Source organism: Mirounga angustirostris, unplaced genomic scaffold (assembly GCF_029215605.1).
Source record: "Mirounga angustirostris isolate CCGP_5_RB_7025 unplaced genomic scaffold, mMirAng1.0.hap1 SCAF_1, whole genome shotgun sequence".
NCBI lineage: Eukaryota > Metazoa > Chordata > Mammalia > Carnivora > Phocidae > Mirounga > Mirounga angustirostris.
The window spans coordinates 76952436-76967771 of record NW_026991709.1 but is presented as its reverse complement, the minus strand read 5'-3'; the positions used below and the strand labels follow the sequence as shown (position 1 = coordinate 76967771).

Here is a 15336-nt window from a genome sequence, read left to right as displayed (position 1 = left end):
CTCAGCCCCCAGTTGTTTAAAGGATAATATCTTACAGCATAGACTCCTTGGTTGAGTTTTCATTATCTTCTGTTACCTGACTCCAATCTGTTTGTCCAGCCCCTTGATTGATTTCTTCTCTTATATATACTAGGTTTAAGTCACACTGGCACATTCAACAGCTTCTGTACGTGCTTTACAATTTCTTCTGGGAATACTATATGAAGCTTTTAGAAGAAGAATTAACTGGGTACATAAAACAATGTGAATGTCTCCTTATCAGTTTACCTTTCCCACCAGATGGTTTTGTCCATGGGGGACTGACTGGTGATTTTGAAGACTGAAGTTTAAGTTTAAGGAGAATGATAAAAGTGAAGATTTGGGGTCCACTATTCAGATACTATGTTACCTCTACAATGACATGTAAGATCCTATAGCTGGGAAGAAAGAAAAAAAGTAAACAAACAAACAAAAACAAAACAACAACAAAAACAAGCTATTTCTTGGAACCTATTCTAAATTTATGTAATAACCAGGTTGATAGCATACTACCACCCTATAATATAGTAAAATTTGTGTTCCAGCACACTTTGCTTTTTAGGTGTAAGAGAATGAGCAAAGGCAGAAGTGAAATGATAAACTAACATTATTAAAACACTTTGTATCCTATAAGATTTTTGTGAGGAGTTTGGCTGAGAAAAACATACTACCAGCCCACCTGCATCCTCTCTGGAGAGATGGAGAGTGGCCTTGTGTATCATAGGAGGGAACACATAGGTCCCGAGGTCAAATGAAACCAAAGAGAATACCTCGCTACTTTTAAGTAGGGTTTTTGAATAGTCTGAGTTTCAATTTCTTCATAAATACAGAAAATAGTATCTGCCATAAGATTGCTATGAGATGTGTGGTTGAGGAATGTGAAGTGTCTGATTTTTTTTAAAGATTTTACTTATTTATTTGAGAGAGAGAGAGAGACAGCATGAGCACATGGTGGGGTAGGGGGTTGGGGGTGGATTTGCAGAGGGAGAGGGAGAAGCAGACTCCCTGATTAGCAGACTTCCCAATGAGCAGGCAGCCAGACTCAGGGCTCCATCCAGGGACCCTGGGATCATGACTGAAGCCAAAGGTATGCTTAACTGACTGAGCCACCCAGGTGCCCCTAAAGCATCTGATTAATAAATAGCAGCTAGGTTTCTTATTATACCAGGCCATGACTTACCAGAGAGGGTCTGCTACATACAAACTATCTTCTTCCATGTGGAACATGAATGCTCACCTTTTCTGTGACATCCCTAATCACCCAATGCATGCACACACACACACACACACATACACAGAGGGGTGGTGGTGAGGGGACAGAATTTCTCCCTCATTTTAGAACAGGAAGGAACTGGTTAAAGACATTAAGCTCAAGGACAATACTCAGAATTTACCTGGCCCAGGGTGAGAAGTAGAAAAACTCCAATACTTCCCCACATTCATGCCTTTATGTTATGTTCTTCTATTTGGAATATCCTCCTTCTCATCATTGAATGCCCACTTCTTTTTATAGTTCCATGTTCTGATTGCCACATCTTTCAGGATTCACTGATCCTCAAGTCAATTGTGGAATCTTCCTGTATGTAATGATAACTTCTCTTCACAGTCGTCTCCTTCTATCTTTCTTAGGACACGTAAGTCTTTTCTAGTAGACTGTGAGCAACCTGCATGAAGACAGAATTTCCTTGTTTATCTCAGATGAGTACTGCCATGGGCAGTGTTTTGAGCAGAGTTCCACTGAGCACACATTTATTGAATAAATATTGTTGCTAAGATATAAAATGATAAAAATTTAAAATGATATTGTCTCTGTGGCTTTAAATGAGAATTCATTTTTGTTTGTCTTCAAGAGTTCATACTCTATTGGGCATCACTCAAATTGCAAAGAAAGGTCTTAATCTCTTTGACCTTTAAATTATTATGAAGAAGCTACTTTGATATTCTGAGACTCATTTCTTCTCAGCTCTCTGCAGAAATATGTGGGGATATGGTAGAAGAAGGCTGTAATTGTACTCCAAGTATCTTTGGGGGATTGTCTGTATGTGCAAATTTTAAATTCAATGGTGAGAAGTTCCCAAGAGTGCACACTGCTGTAGTAGGCATGATGCAGGATTAATTAAAGACTGTGTCAGCCTTTTGGATTATGCTTATAATGTAAAAAGAATTAATTTTGCAGTTACTGAAATGTCCTACCACCTCTTAATTATATTGTGGAAAGATTATTTATTTGGTTTCATTTTTAAATGATTTTTTCCTTCTTTTTTTTTTTAACACTTAAGCCATTTCTTAAGCTTTGGCCAAGAGAGGAGGTTGATCGATCTATCATCTATCTATCTATCTATCCTTCTATCTATCTATCTATCTATCTATCTATCTATCTATCTATCTACCTATCTATCATCATCTGTCATCATCCTTCCATCTATCCATCGATCCCATCTACCCATCCATCCATTATCTATTTGAGCTCTATCTCCCTTAATTCAGGAACTAATCTAAAATGGAGATACATTTTATGATGAGCTGGTAATTTAATGCCTGCTTTACCAGGATATAACACATTAAATTCCTTTTGTTTTGCCTTGAGCATTTAGCCTAAATAAGTCATCGGGAAGGTTTGTTTGTTCTGCCTTATAGTTTCTGATCAAAAGCTTTCTTATGAAAGATCAGGTGCCAAAGGTGGAATTTAACTAGGAGCTGTATTTTCCATGTCTACTTTCTCCAAAGTCAATTTGAAAAATCAACTCTTCACAATGTATTTTAGCAGCAGCAGGCATGAAAAAGACTTAGAAATTAGAAACTGTATTTGATGGTGAGCTCTAGGTGAGTCAGCAGTGTGGTAAGTCACCTGCACAGCCAATGTTGTTGTTGGATAATTCACTGATGTACAACCTCTAGAAGGAGGGAGGGAGTTGTCATGGTATATTCCACACTGATTGGATCACTACTGGAGTATTGTTTTCCTTTCTTGGCCATATACTTTAATTAGGACATTGGAAAACTGGAATATTATATCTATACCTATATATCTATACCTATACCTATACTGTCTGTCTATCTGTCTATCTATCTATCTATCTATCTATCTATCTATCTATCTATCTATCTGTCTATCTATCTATCTATCTATCTATCATCTATCATCTATCATCTATCTATATAGAGAAGAAGAGATTCTATGATAAAAAACTTGTATCACTGAACATCTGAGTAATCTTTAAGCAAACTGAACACTAGTCTCTTGATGAAAAATAATTTTTTTCAGGACTTCTGTTTGATAATTCCATTAAGTGATAGGAAAACTATCTTGATTGCAGGCTTTGAATTTTGCCTTTAACCACAGATCATTGATAGAAACCTCTTCTTGCCTTGCAATCAGGTACAAACCACTGGGCCTTTCCCTGGTCAACCATGACTCCTGCCCTAGTCCCACACAATAGATAGCCCTCCTTTGATCCTAATCTAGCTGTGACCATTCCCACAGGCTAAGGAACCTTCAGGGCCATCGGATATGCCTAACCCACTGCCTGTGCCCTTCCCGCACTGAACTACTTGGTACTGGGACCAGTGACATCAAGATCACCTGGGAGCTTGTAAGAAGTATAGAGTCTGAAACCTCATGACCCACTCCACCAAGTAAATCAGAATCTGTATTTTAACAGGGTCCCCATCTGATTCAAACACACATTAAAGTTTGTCAGGAATTATTCTAGACCATGATCTGGGTACCTCAGGCCTTAGAATTCTCTGCCCAAATGGTCCTACATTTGCCTTCAGGGCCTGTCCTTCCCAGAGCATACTGTGCTGCAAATGGACATAGACTTAAGACTAAGAGGTGACCAAGGGTGGCCATTTGGGGGTGGAACTTGGAGATATGGGCTTCTTGTTCTCACTTAGGTAAGCAACGCTGCCACACGGAGGGACTGGATACCAGGCCTGAAAAATAAGAGAGAAGATCCCAGGTTTCTATCTGGATTGTTGCTCTGGGCCTGGATGGAAAAATCAAGCTCTGTGGTAGAAGTAAATCTTAAGTGAAAACAAAATCATAAAACCCCAAGCTCGTATGTATGCAAAGCAATACAATGGCAACATGAAGATTAAACACACACACACACAACACCTACAACCGCACAAACATTAGCTCGCATACCACAAAGCAAATATGCACTGTGGAATGCAGGTAAATCAGTTCTGTTTCATGAAATGTCTGGATTTCTTAACTTTGTACATAGCTTATTATTTCACCGCATGTTCCTTCTTTGTCCCCATATCCCCCAAATTTATGATCTGGCAGTTTTTGGTGGATGCAAAAGAAAGTAGCAAGAGTGCAAGATAATTCAGAAATTCTTGCCTTCTGATTGACTTTTCAGAGGTCTGCTAAAGGAGTGCTTGAAACCTCTGATGAGAGGTGCCAGGCATGCTACATGCAGCCTGACAACAGTTCTGCTAAGTAGGCATCTGTCTCTTTATTTTGCAAAAAGGGAAACAGACTATGAGGGTTAAAGTGCTTTTCCCAAGGCCACATAGTAAATGAAGGCACTAGTTTCAAACCCAGGTCTGCATCCTCTCTCTAAAACCTATGACTTTTTTATTATATCAAAGTACCTCGTAAATAATATGGGTGTTTATGTTGTCTGAATTTTACCTGTGATAGACTGTAATCACTTTGGGCAGGGATGGGGAGGGGTGGGCACTGAGCACACAGTTCTTGCTGAACAGTTTGAATGGCTCATGTTGACCATGACCAAGAGAGAATGTGATATTGATGGTGGACCATGTCGTGTGTGGAATTTAGAGATGGACGTGTTTTTATTGGCCCACATAACATACTGTATGGAATATCATAAATAAACTTCCCCCCAAAATATTTTCTTAAGCATAAAGGGGAAAATAAATAAGCACATCATATAGAATCTCTTGAAATTTGTTTCATTTCAAATTCCTCCAAAGTGGAGAAAGCAAAATGTTTGCAGCCTTGGGAGCAGGATCAAGGGGAAGGGCTGGGGGGGCAGAGCTGAGTTTCTTCTGTCATTCAGAGCTCTTGTGCTCATTGCCTTCCTGGGTGGCCCCATCTACTTTCTGAAGGGCACTGGAGAGCTGGGCCACAGATTTCTGGTAACTGGTCTCTCTCATTGTCTATGTATTCCAGACAATCTACTTTCCATCTCCCTTGAGAGGAAATGGAAACAGAGAAGATTCATGAAACAAATGTTTTTCTCTGATGCTTTTCTTTCCTTTAACTTAGCTACTCTGTGCCTGTTGAAACTTGGCTGTTTGGGGTGCTCAAAAGCAACTTCTTATTAAGAGAGGAGACCAAAACTTACACAAACCCAAGGCTAATGTGATTTACCAAATATCCCCATTCATAATAAGGGGGGATGCCTCAGAATCGATCGTTACCTTTATTGTGTGGCGTTTTCCTGGGTTGTAAGAGTTGCCCTCTCCTCTGTACACACAGAAACCTGTAGGCACGGAAGGGCCTCGATGTAGGCCTGACGTGCCAGCCCCTGCAGCACTGTGCTCTCAGAGCAGGGTCCTAGACGTCCTGCGGGCAAAGGTACAGCCTCTTCCATCCTGGGCATTTCTCTAAGCAAGTCCTTTTACGTACACCCGCCCCTTAAACAAACAGAAAACAGTTGAAGAATGCAGTTATAAAGAGTGCAATTCAGAAATGTACATTAATGAAAGACCAAAGCAGCAGCCTGATCCATCTGGTTGGAAGGAGTGAGTATCTTTGTTCTGTTTTGATGTGTATTTTTTACACTAAAGACCATGGGTCTACTTATTTAAAAAAACAAATCTGTAAGACGAATCTTGTGGGGGGAACATATATGATTTAGGCGTGGACCCTTGTCTTGGACAGCTCACAGTTCATTTGAGGATATGAGACGAATACACAGAATAATTTCATGTTGGTGCAATGATCACAAATGCTGTAGGCCAGGCTCAGCAAGTTGCATTGTTTGGCTGGATTGTTGAGGAGTTGTGGCTTTGAGTTTTGTAAATGAATGCATGCTGAAACTGTAGTGCGAAACATCTCGACTGTGAGGCTGGGAAATTGTTTCTGAATTTTAGAGGCAACTGGAAGGCCCTTTACATATCTGAATCAGCATTGTGGAGAAAGGTAGAAGAAGGTGGATTAGCTGAGGTGAAGAGAAACTACAAATAAAAATGTGAGCTCGGCAGTGACCATCTTTACTTAGGTTCACAAGGGAACACACAGCTGGTTGGCATAAAGGTTGGTTTTCGTCTCTATGCTGTACATCCACAGGGTTCCATGGAGTTGTGGGGGTCTGTGGAACCAGGGAAATCTAAATTCGAATCCCAGTTCTATCCCTTACTACTTGATGGCTTTGGACCTCTCTGTGAAATAGAGATTATAAACCAAACGTGTGAGTTTGTGGTAAGGACTAGAGATAACAGATGTAGAGATCTTAGCCCACCGCTGGTGGCTCTGGTCATGATGGATGACAACATCTTAAATATGCAGTTGTTCATTTCCATGTAAAAATAATACATGCTCATTACAGAAAGTAGGGAATTTTAAAAGAAGGAAAATAATCCTATTGTATCAATAATGTTAATATTCTAGGGTGTTTCTTTCAATCCTTTAACCAGAGAGGAAACAAGCTTACCATTGTCCTTCTTGAGACTTGACTACTTCCTGATTTGCTTTGCTCTTTATGAGAAGAACTGGACTGGACCAGATAGGCCCTCACTGCCTTCCTCTTCCATCACTGTAGACACAGTCCTGATCCAGACTTTTACTTCAAGCATGGCTAGGAGTAGGCAGACTCTGCCAGCAATGCCACGAAATGTCCTCTTTGTCAATCCACCCTCAGATCTCCTGAACATGTATGGAATGAATGAAGCCTTCTTTGATACCTTCGACTATAAGGAACTGTTCTTGCCTTTGAGTCTTCATTACATTTTATTTAGAGCATTTGCTCTGGACTGTATTGAGGAATACTAGCAGAGATTTGCTGATAATGTTGCTACTCAGAGTGATCGTTAAGTATTATGGGAGTTATATTCTAAATGGTTTGAAGGAGGGGTCAGAGTATAAGACTCCTTGTACAGAATATGAGAGTGCCAATCTACCAGAGTGTGACCTTAAGGATGACAAAATTTCATGTCATCCCCATTGGTGGAGAGGTGGTTGTCATTATTAATTCTGGGATCAGATTTGTTTCATTCTAACAGGCATAGAACTCCAAATGGACTTTCTAAAACATGAGCCATTTAGATGCCCATCTAAAAGTTATTCGCCATCAACATTATTGGATTAGCTCTCCATTTAAATGTCATCTGTGAAACCAAAGCTTTTGCTATAAATTTCCCTTACAGGAAAGGGCATAGGAAAGAGTGTGGTTTTGTTTAATTATTTGCTCATGACTCCAAAAGTAATGCATTCCTAGATTCCCTGTCAGTAGAAGTTCAGAAAAAGCAAATTAGAAGGAGTCAGGAATGTTGATAGCAGCAAGAAATGACCGAGATGAGGGAAGAGATGGCTGATATAAGAACTAAAAAACTTGGCAGTCAAGAATCTTTTAGAGCTTGGGTAAATAGCCTTGCTCTTCATGTACAACAGTTGGTCTTCATAAAGGGAAGTGTTGAAGTATAAGAAAATATTAGGAGGGTTTCAAGTATTAATCTGGGTAATCTTTTAGATTTCAGTCTCTGTTTTAGTAAAATAAGGGATCAAGGACATAGGATGTAAATGGTTAATAATAAATCCCTTTTAAGTCTTAAAATTTGGTTTGTGATGACTTTTATTAAGCCATAAAATAATTCATTGTTTTTAATACAATTTGAGAAAATAAGTATGTATGTTTTAGAATGATTTCTATCTAAATAATCCATTCATATCAATTCTGGAAAATAAAATATCTCTGTATGTTATTTAAGTGACATCCAAAGGTAGGTAATGCTTGACTCTGATGAGTCAGAAGTGGCGCATACTTGAAGTGTCCTCTAGAGAATATCTGATCTAATGCCTCCATTATCATCGTGAGCACGCAATGAAGGTACACACACGAGTTGTGTCTTTCCACAATGTCAGCTTTATTCAATCAGAAAGCAAAGTTAAATCACAATTATAAAGCAGGTTCAGGATTCTAAACTCAATGACAATTCTCCATGTGATTAGACTTGGCTTCTTACATGGCACATAAAGCAGGAGAGAAGACAAACCACACAACAAACAAGATAACAGAAGGGTGTAGGAAGTAAACAAAGCAAACACGCAAACACGGAAGTCAGTCTGGGGTGCACAGTTGAGATAAGGCCTTGGGCTGGTCCGTGTCAGCTCTGGGCACTTACTGCTTCTGATGTTCCAGCCGTGAAGGATCTCGGTTCTGTTCGGAGATCCATCGGGCAGAGCCTTTAGCGGCAGCTGCCTTTTTAAGTGGTCAGACATAGAGGGGTCAGGTCTGAAGAGTCTGACAGTTTGCTGCCAAAATCCTTCGCTTTTTAAATGGATTCAATCCATTTCGGGTCTCTGCAGACCTTGTCTGGTTCTGCTCATTACCAGTTCTGGGGTGTCAGCAGACATGAGTCTGGGCGAAATCTCCTAGCTGCAGCAAATACCTTAACTGCTTGCATCACTGCTTGACACAGGCTCCTGCTTGACACGAGAGACTCCATTTTGCTTTCTACAATTATTTTATAAGAAGGATGTCTTGGTCTTTTGGGGCTGCCATAAAAAATACCAGAGACTGAGTGGCTTATAAACAGCAGAAATTCATTCATCATACTTTTGGAGTCTGGGAAGTCCATGATCAAGGTGCTAGCAGATTTAGTCTCTAGTGAGGGTCGGCTTTCTGGTTCATATGTGGCACCTTCTCCCTGTGTCCTCATATAATGGAAGGGGTAAGGAGCTCTCTGGGGACTCCTTTATAAAGGCATTAATTCCATTCATGAGGACTCTGCCTTCATGACCTAACCACCTCCCAAAGTCATTACCTCCTGATTTCATCATCTTGGTCATTAGGATTTCATCATATACATTTTGGTGGGACACAAACATTCAGACCATAGCAAATGGAAATGGAGGCTCAGAGATGCTGTGCCCAGCTCTAAGCCACAAAGAAAGTTAGCATCAGTAATAGGTTTAGACCCAGGTTTTATTGACAGCCAGTTCAGGGCTCTTACTACTATAATATATAACATTCTAAGAATGGAATGATGCAGCATTTGTACTCACAGGCATCTTAACTGGTCTGTGAATTTATTCATTCATCTTTATTAAACATGGATTTATTAAGATATTACTATGTACCTGGCACACTTTAAGTTTAGCCCAAGTATTAGCTATATGCATGTATATATGTACATGTGCGCACACACACACACACACACACACTAACACTGTGAGTCACAGAATCTTAGGTTGGACCTTTGGTTTGGACCTTAGTCTTCTTCACCTCAGCTCTGAACATGGCCACCTCTAGGACAAGCACATTTAAGTTTCCCAAGCAAATAAACATTTCTTTTAAGGACTTTCATCCTGGGAGATTCCATGGCCTTTTTCTGTAGCCCTTTTTCTAATTATTCATCCCACTCTCTTTGCGTTCTGCTTTTGGTTTAATCCTAGGTCTTTTATTCTGTAGTTTAAGATCCTTTCTTCTTTTGGAGAAGAAAGATAAAGTCTCAGCAGCCCTCTGAGAATTTCTCAGTCACTAATTTATCCTTTGGCTTTTTGTCTAACTGGTATAATACAAATTACTTTTTTTAATAATATATATTAATTTATTGGGGCAGAAAAGGAGATTAGAGGTGATCTAGTTCAACTACTAGTTTCATCGATGGTCCCCTAGAACCCAGAAAGAAGAAATGGTTCAAATTACCCAGCAAGTTAGTGGCAGATTTAGTCTTTGAACCCAGGTCCTACCTGTCATCCAAGGTTTTTGCCGTGGCACCACACTGCCCCAGAATTCTCTCTTTAGGGTCACTGCTGGTCTGTTTTACTCTATCACTTACTTCTCCCTCAAGTAAAATAACCCACGGAATTTCTTGGTTACCCATGCCAGTAAATGGTTAATCTCACTGAGCCCAAGGCCCTGGAAACTTCTGGGAGGGAGCCAGGTGAGCAAAGAGAGCAGATAAAGGCACCACCTGCCCATGGGTTAGAACAGCCTGGGGACACAGAGAGAATGTAAACACATTCTGCAAATCTTATTGTCTGACACCGTGCCAGCGTCTTTTGGGTTCTTGTCATGGAAAATATTTCATCTGAGGTCATTCATTGAGCAAAAAGGAGCATTGAATACCCTCCAGGGTGCCAACTCTGTCCCCCCCACCCTTTGTCCAGATTAAATAAGCAAGGGACTAACATTTCATTGTTCTAGAAGGCCTGCCTTTCAACAGTACAGGCTGTAAGGTAGGGAAAAAGGAGACATTAAGAAAATATATTGTGTTGTTCCGAACAGCTCTCTCCCCTGGGCAGCCTGCCCTCCTCCCCCGCGGCCTCCCTCTGTTTGCTCACCCATACTTACAAGCACACACCCTGCGTTTAGAGCAAGAGTTAATGTCTGTGCTTCCTCATAAATCTCAGCTTGGTGCCTGGAGCTATGTTTTTAATTCTGTGGTGGAGCTTTGAGATTTGAGATGAGTAGAAAGGAGGGGCAGCTGATGGAGGTAATATTGGAAGCTGCCATTTCTCCTTCTTGGGACTTGCCTCCTCATTCATGTCTTCTCTCAGGTGGTTTAAAGCCTTAGCTCAGACTCTGTGAAGGCCAGGATGGAAGGAGAGTGGGAAGTCAAGAGAAAGAAGAGCTATGTTGTACTATGGCTATGTTGTACTATGCCGAAGGACGCATGGCTTCTCTCTGAAGGTAGCAGAATGTGTGGAATGAGCAAATTAACCCAGACTGGTGACTGGCTGGCATAGTTTTCTGGTTCAGCTAAAAATTACTTCAAGGAGAGGTGTCTTTCCTGTCAAAAATAATGTATTGTCTTATGGAACTTGTTATCAAAGAAAAGTTTTCCCTCCATTCAACTTGGAGCTCCTTTTTTTGTTTTGTTGATTTATTTTTCATGTTTGGTCCTTTGGCATTTGGATGATAGTTTCTTCTGTATAAACCTCATCTCTTCAACATGCCTTTGCTTTTTGTGGTGTAGAAGGCAAATCTATTTGGCTGCTATGATGGTTTAAAGTAGTAATTGCTTAGGTTTCCACCCTGGCAACAACTGTATTTGAGTAGAATTCTGAGTGTGAGTCACTGAGTAGAATATGTAATTAACAAGACTAAAGGAAGAGCTCTGATCTTTGAAAATACTGGTCCTCAGTTTATACATCTATAAAATGAAAGAATTGGAAACACATCTCTTAAAGGACCTCCAACTCAGACAGTCTAAGATCCTAAAAATCTCCAACTATTATAAACCTCTTCTTCCACCAAGTTCTTATGAATCTTTATGGAGACTTTCCTCTACTGCTTTATCTTTCTGGGAGGTTTTGAAATTTATCAGAAGCAAAGGGTACATTGACTTTCTTGCTTCTACTACTGTGGGAATGGAAGCCAGATCTAGCTAGTTTCCTTGAGGATAGAAAATAGGAAAAAATAAATTGTAACAGGTGAACTTCTACTTCTATAATGAGATCTGTGGGTTTCTATTTGTACCTGTTTGAGGTATGGGAAAGACATGATAGTAAAACAGGCCCAGAGATCATCAGACCACGGGCTTCTGGAGTTCAGAGACTTAGTCTTATTCATTTCTCTACCTGCAATAATACACTGTACTGTACAGAGAATATGCTAATTAAATTGTGGAATTGAAGATAGACAACTTAGGACTGTTTCAGGGATTCACCTCTGAGGTGATTTAAAAGATTATTTTTAACCTATTAGAAAAGTTTTATAGAACTATACTGACTCAGTCTGAAGAAAAAAGAGCTATAGGGGTGTTTTAAGTTGAATGGAAGTCTCTCTGATGGATTTAAGTTGAAGGAGGAAATCATATGCATCAAAACACTGATAACACAGAAACTAAACAAATAAGTATTCTGAGACTCCGAATGAGGTGGAGGAAGAGGAATCAATAGATGAATAAAAATGTAAAAGATTCCAGAACCTTCTCTGTTCTAGAGATTTGCTTTTCTGGTTTTGTGTATGTAAGGATCATGGAATTTCTCCTTCCCCTTCTTATTCTGTTCCTCTCTTGACTTGCTGATCTGATTAAGCCTGGTCATATTCTTTATCATATTTCCTGTTAACTTCATTTATTTCTACCACAAGAAGTGTAAATGCAGTTAAATAAAATTTAAACAAAAAGTTTTCTAACTTTAAGCATTATAGTGCACACTAGGAACTCAAGATTTGCTAGTTGGGCCTTATAGCATACAAAACACTTTCTTATCCATTATCTTCTTGTTCCTCATGAAGTTGTGGTTACCTAAATATTGGAAAGGTGGTATATAATGCTCAAAGCCAGGGTATATACTCAGAGTATGATTTGGAGGAGAGAGCTAGCAAACCTTTCTTTACTTAATAATTTGGTGTTGGCATTCTTTACCTAGGACTGTACCCCCACTTTGATTAACTTGACCATAGCAGCTCAGTGAGAAAAATCCAGTCTTCTTACCCTGACAAATAACTTTTATTATAATTTCCCTCTTCACTCCCAGGGCTACCTTATTTTCTTGCAATCTCATAATTGATAATATTAAATATATATACAAATCTACAGTTCCTTTTGAGACTGAGATTTCCTTTCTGACCTTTAGCTAGGATCTCTGGGCAGGCTTTTTGCCTATAGATGGTGATGGTCTCCTTAGGGCAAGTCTTTTAATTCTGTGTTGATTGGAAGTAAGCCTGTGTTGTGTAATAGCAGGACCTTAACTTGGAATGTATTTTGTAATGATAGCCCAGAATGGTGAAAAGACCCCTAAATGAAGTCTTGGGAGTCCAGAGCTCCCACCAGCTCAACCCTGTGTGTAATGATGCTTCGGGAAAGCTCTAGTCCTTCTGTATCAGTTTTCTCCTATCCAGAAAGAAGGCACTGGGCTTTACCTTCCAAGAGCCCTTCTATCTCTGACATTCTCTAGTTTATAAACATTAAAAGGCTATTCCATCATATGGTGGCTGATTTGTGCTTTCACATGTTTGTGAAGCATCATGGCAGGTGCTAAAGTTCCCTAGGAGTGATGGGACAATGCTTGGTATAGTCTTTGCAGCAGAGGATGTGTTCAGGGGGCTAATTTGATGCCTCTGAACTGAAGCCACAACCCAGAGGCTTATTTTAGATCTTGTATGTCCTTGACTGGATGAATGATAGTAGAATCATGACCGTAGCCATCTACATCCTTTACATAGTTACCAAGGTCATGAGGTGTCACATGGAAACATGCCAAAGAGCATATGGTAAAACTGAGATTCAGAAAATGAAACTAGCTTATTCATAGTTACACAGCATTAAGTGTCAGAACCAAGACTCTAACACAAGAATACCTGACATCCTGTTCTTTACATTTTTCACTTTACTCTGTTACCTGATATGATATCTTTCATGGTGAGCACAAGTAACTAATAAAGCATTGTTGGTTATAAAGGCATCTATATTCTCCATAATTGTCCTTATGACATTTGACAGAAGATGATAGATTTTCATAGACCTCTGGTACTGAAGTCTTTGCTGAGAAGCACTGCCTTAGTTTTACCTTTGGAGAAACTTCTTAGTTGTAGATTTATCTTCTCAGATATCTCCAGTGGAGCTCAGGAGAGAAGGTTGGCTGAACTTGTATATTTATTTATTTATTTATTTTCCTTTTTTATTTAATTTCAATTAGCCAACATATAGTACATTATTAATTTCAGATGTAGTGTTCAATAATTCATCAGTTTCCTATAACACCCAGTGTTCATCACATCACATGCCCTCCTTAATGCCCATCACATTACCCCACCCTTCACCCACCTCCCCTCCAGCAACCCTCAGTTTGTTTCCTATAGTTAAGTGTCTCATGGTTTTTCTTCCTCTCTGATGATTTTCCAGTTTTCCTTCTCTGCCCCTATGATCCTCTATGCTGTTTATTATATTCCATGTATGAGTGAAACCATATGATAATTGTCTTTCTGTGATTGACTTTGCTCAGCATAATACCCTCCAGTTCCATCCAGGTCGATGTAAATGGTAAGTATTCATCCTTTCTGATGGCTGAGTATGAACTTGTATATTTAGAATTATTCTTCATCTCTGAGAAATGTCATTGCCATGCTCAGATTGATTGGTTATTTAGAAATAGGGTCCCTCTTGAATTTCATGCTTAAACTTCATTTGAGGTTTCCCTAAGGTAAAAGAATATAAAGTGTACTTATTAGAGAAGCTATCTTGGCAGATTTTCATTGCCTTTGTATAAAAGCAAAATTGCACCCAGCACATAAATTGACATATGAAGCAGTAAATAATTCCATTGTGCAAGTTGTTTTAATAGACTAAAGCCAGAATGCTCCATTAACCAGCATGCATACAATATTCACTGAGCTTAGAGTTTATTACCAGGCCAGGAGAAAAAAAAAAAAAAAAGAAAGAGAAGAAACAGAATGAAGGAATGTATGGGGGGTATGATAAATGTCAGCATAGCAGCTGGGAAGGTGAGAGGTTAGAAAGGGAACTTTAGAAGTATGTACAATATGTTTCTTTTCCTCTCTTCTTCTTCTTTTTTTTTCTTTGTGGGTGAAGGATTAAGTAAAAAAAAGGTTCAGTGTCAGTTTTCAAACATAATGATCAAAAATCTGAGAACTGGGCAGTAGAATGTGCCAGGGTCTTTTCTAACTTTAAGAAGAATCTCAGAGATCAGCCAGTGGGGGAGAGGGGTGACATATGCATATGTGTGAGATTATGTTTATACACATCTCTACTTGGACAAACACTCAGAAGCCACAATAGCATTCCCAAAGGAATTCCTCCTTAATACAGGAAGTGACAGCTTTGTGAAGGCACCACAATTAAGCTCTGGGTTTTTGTTCTAGATCCCAGGATTTAATTTCTAGAAGAAATGAGAGCTCTGTGATGTTCCATGGGGATGTTTAGAATTACAGGCAACTTAGTTTTAAAGCTTGTTGAATGCAAAGCACCTGAGCTTGGCTTAACCTCCAGGGATCTCTTTGCATTCAGAGATGTCTAAAGCCACAAACCATAAATTCTGATGGGCACATGTAAAAGAAGAGACCACAGGAATTACAGTTTTGTTATTCAACGTAGCCACACTCTCCTGCCACAACTTCCCTCCCATCACTCCCAAGCTTCCTCTTGTTTTGCACTTGGGTTTACCAGATGGCCAGGCCTGGGCTATTCCAGAGAGTGTTTGAAAAGGCA

General features: G+C 39.6%; 1 protein-coding gene across 1 annotated transcript in view; it reads left to right on the top strand.

The window, feature by feature from the left end:
- The window catches only part of TPRG1 (tumor protein p63 regulated 1), a 216941-nt gene that overhangs the window by 180472 nt on the left and 21133 nt on the right, over positions 1-15336 (top strand). The window lies entirely within an intron of this gene.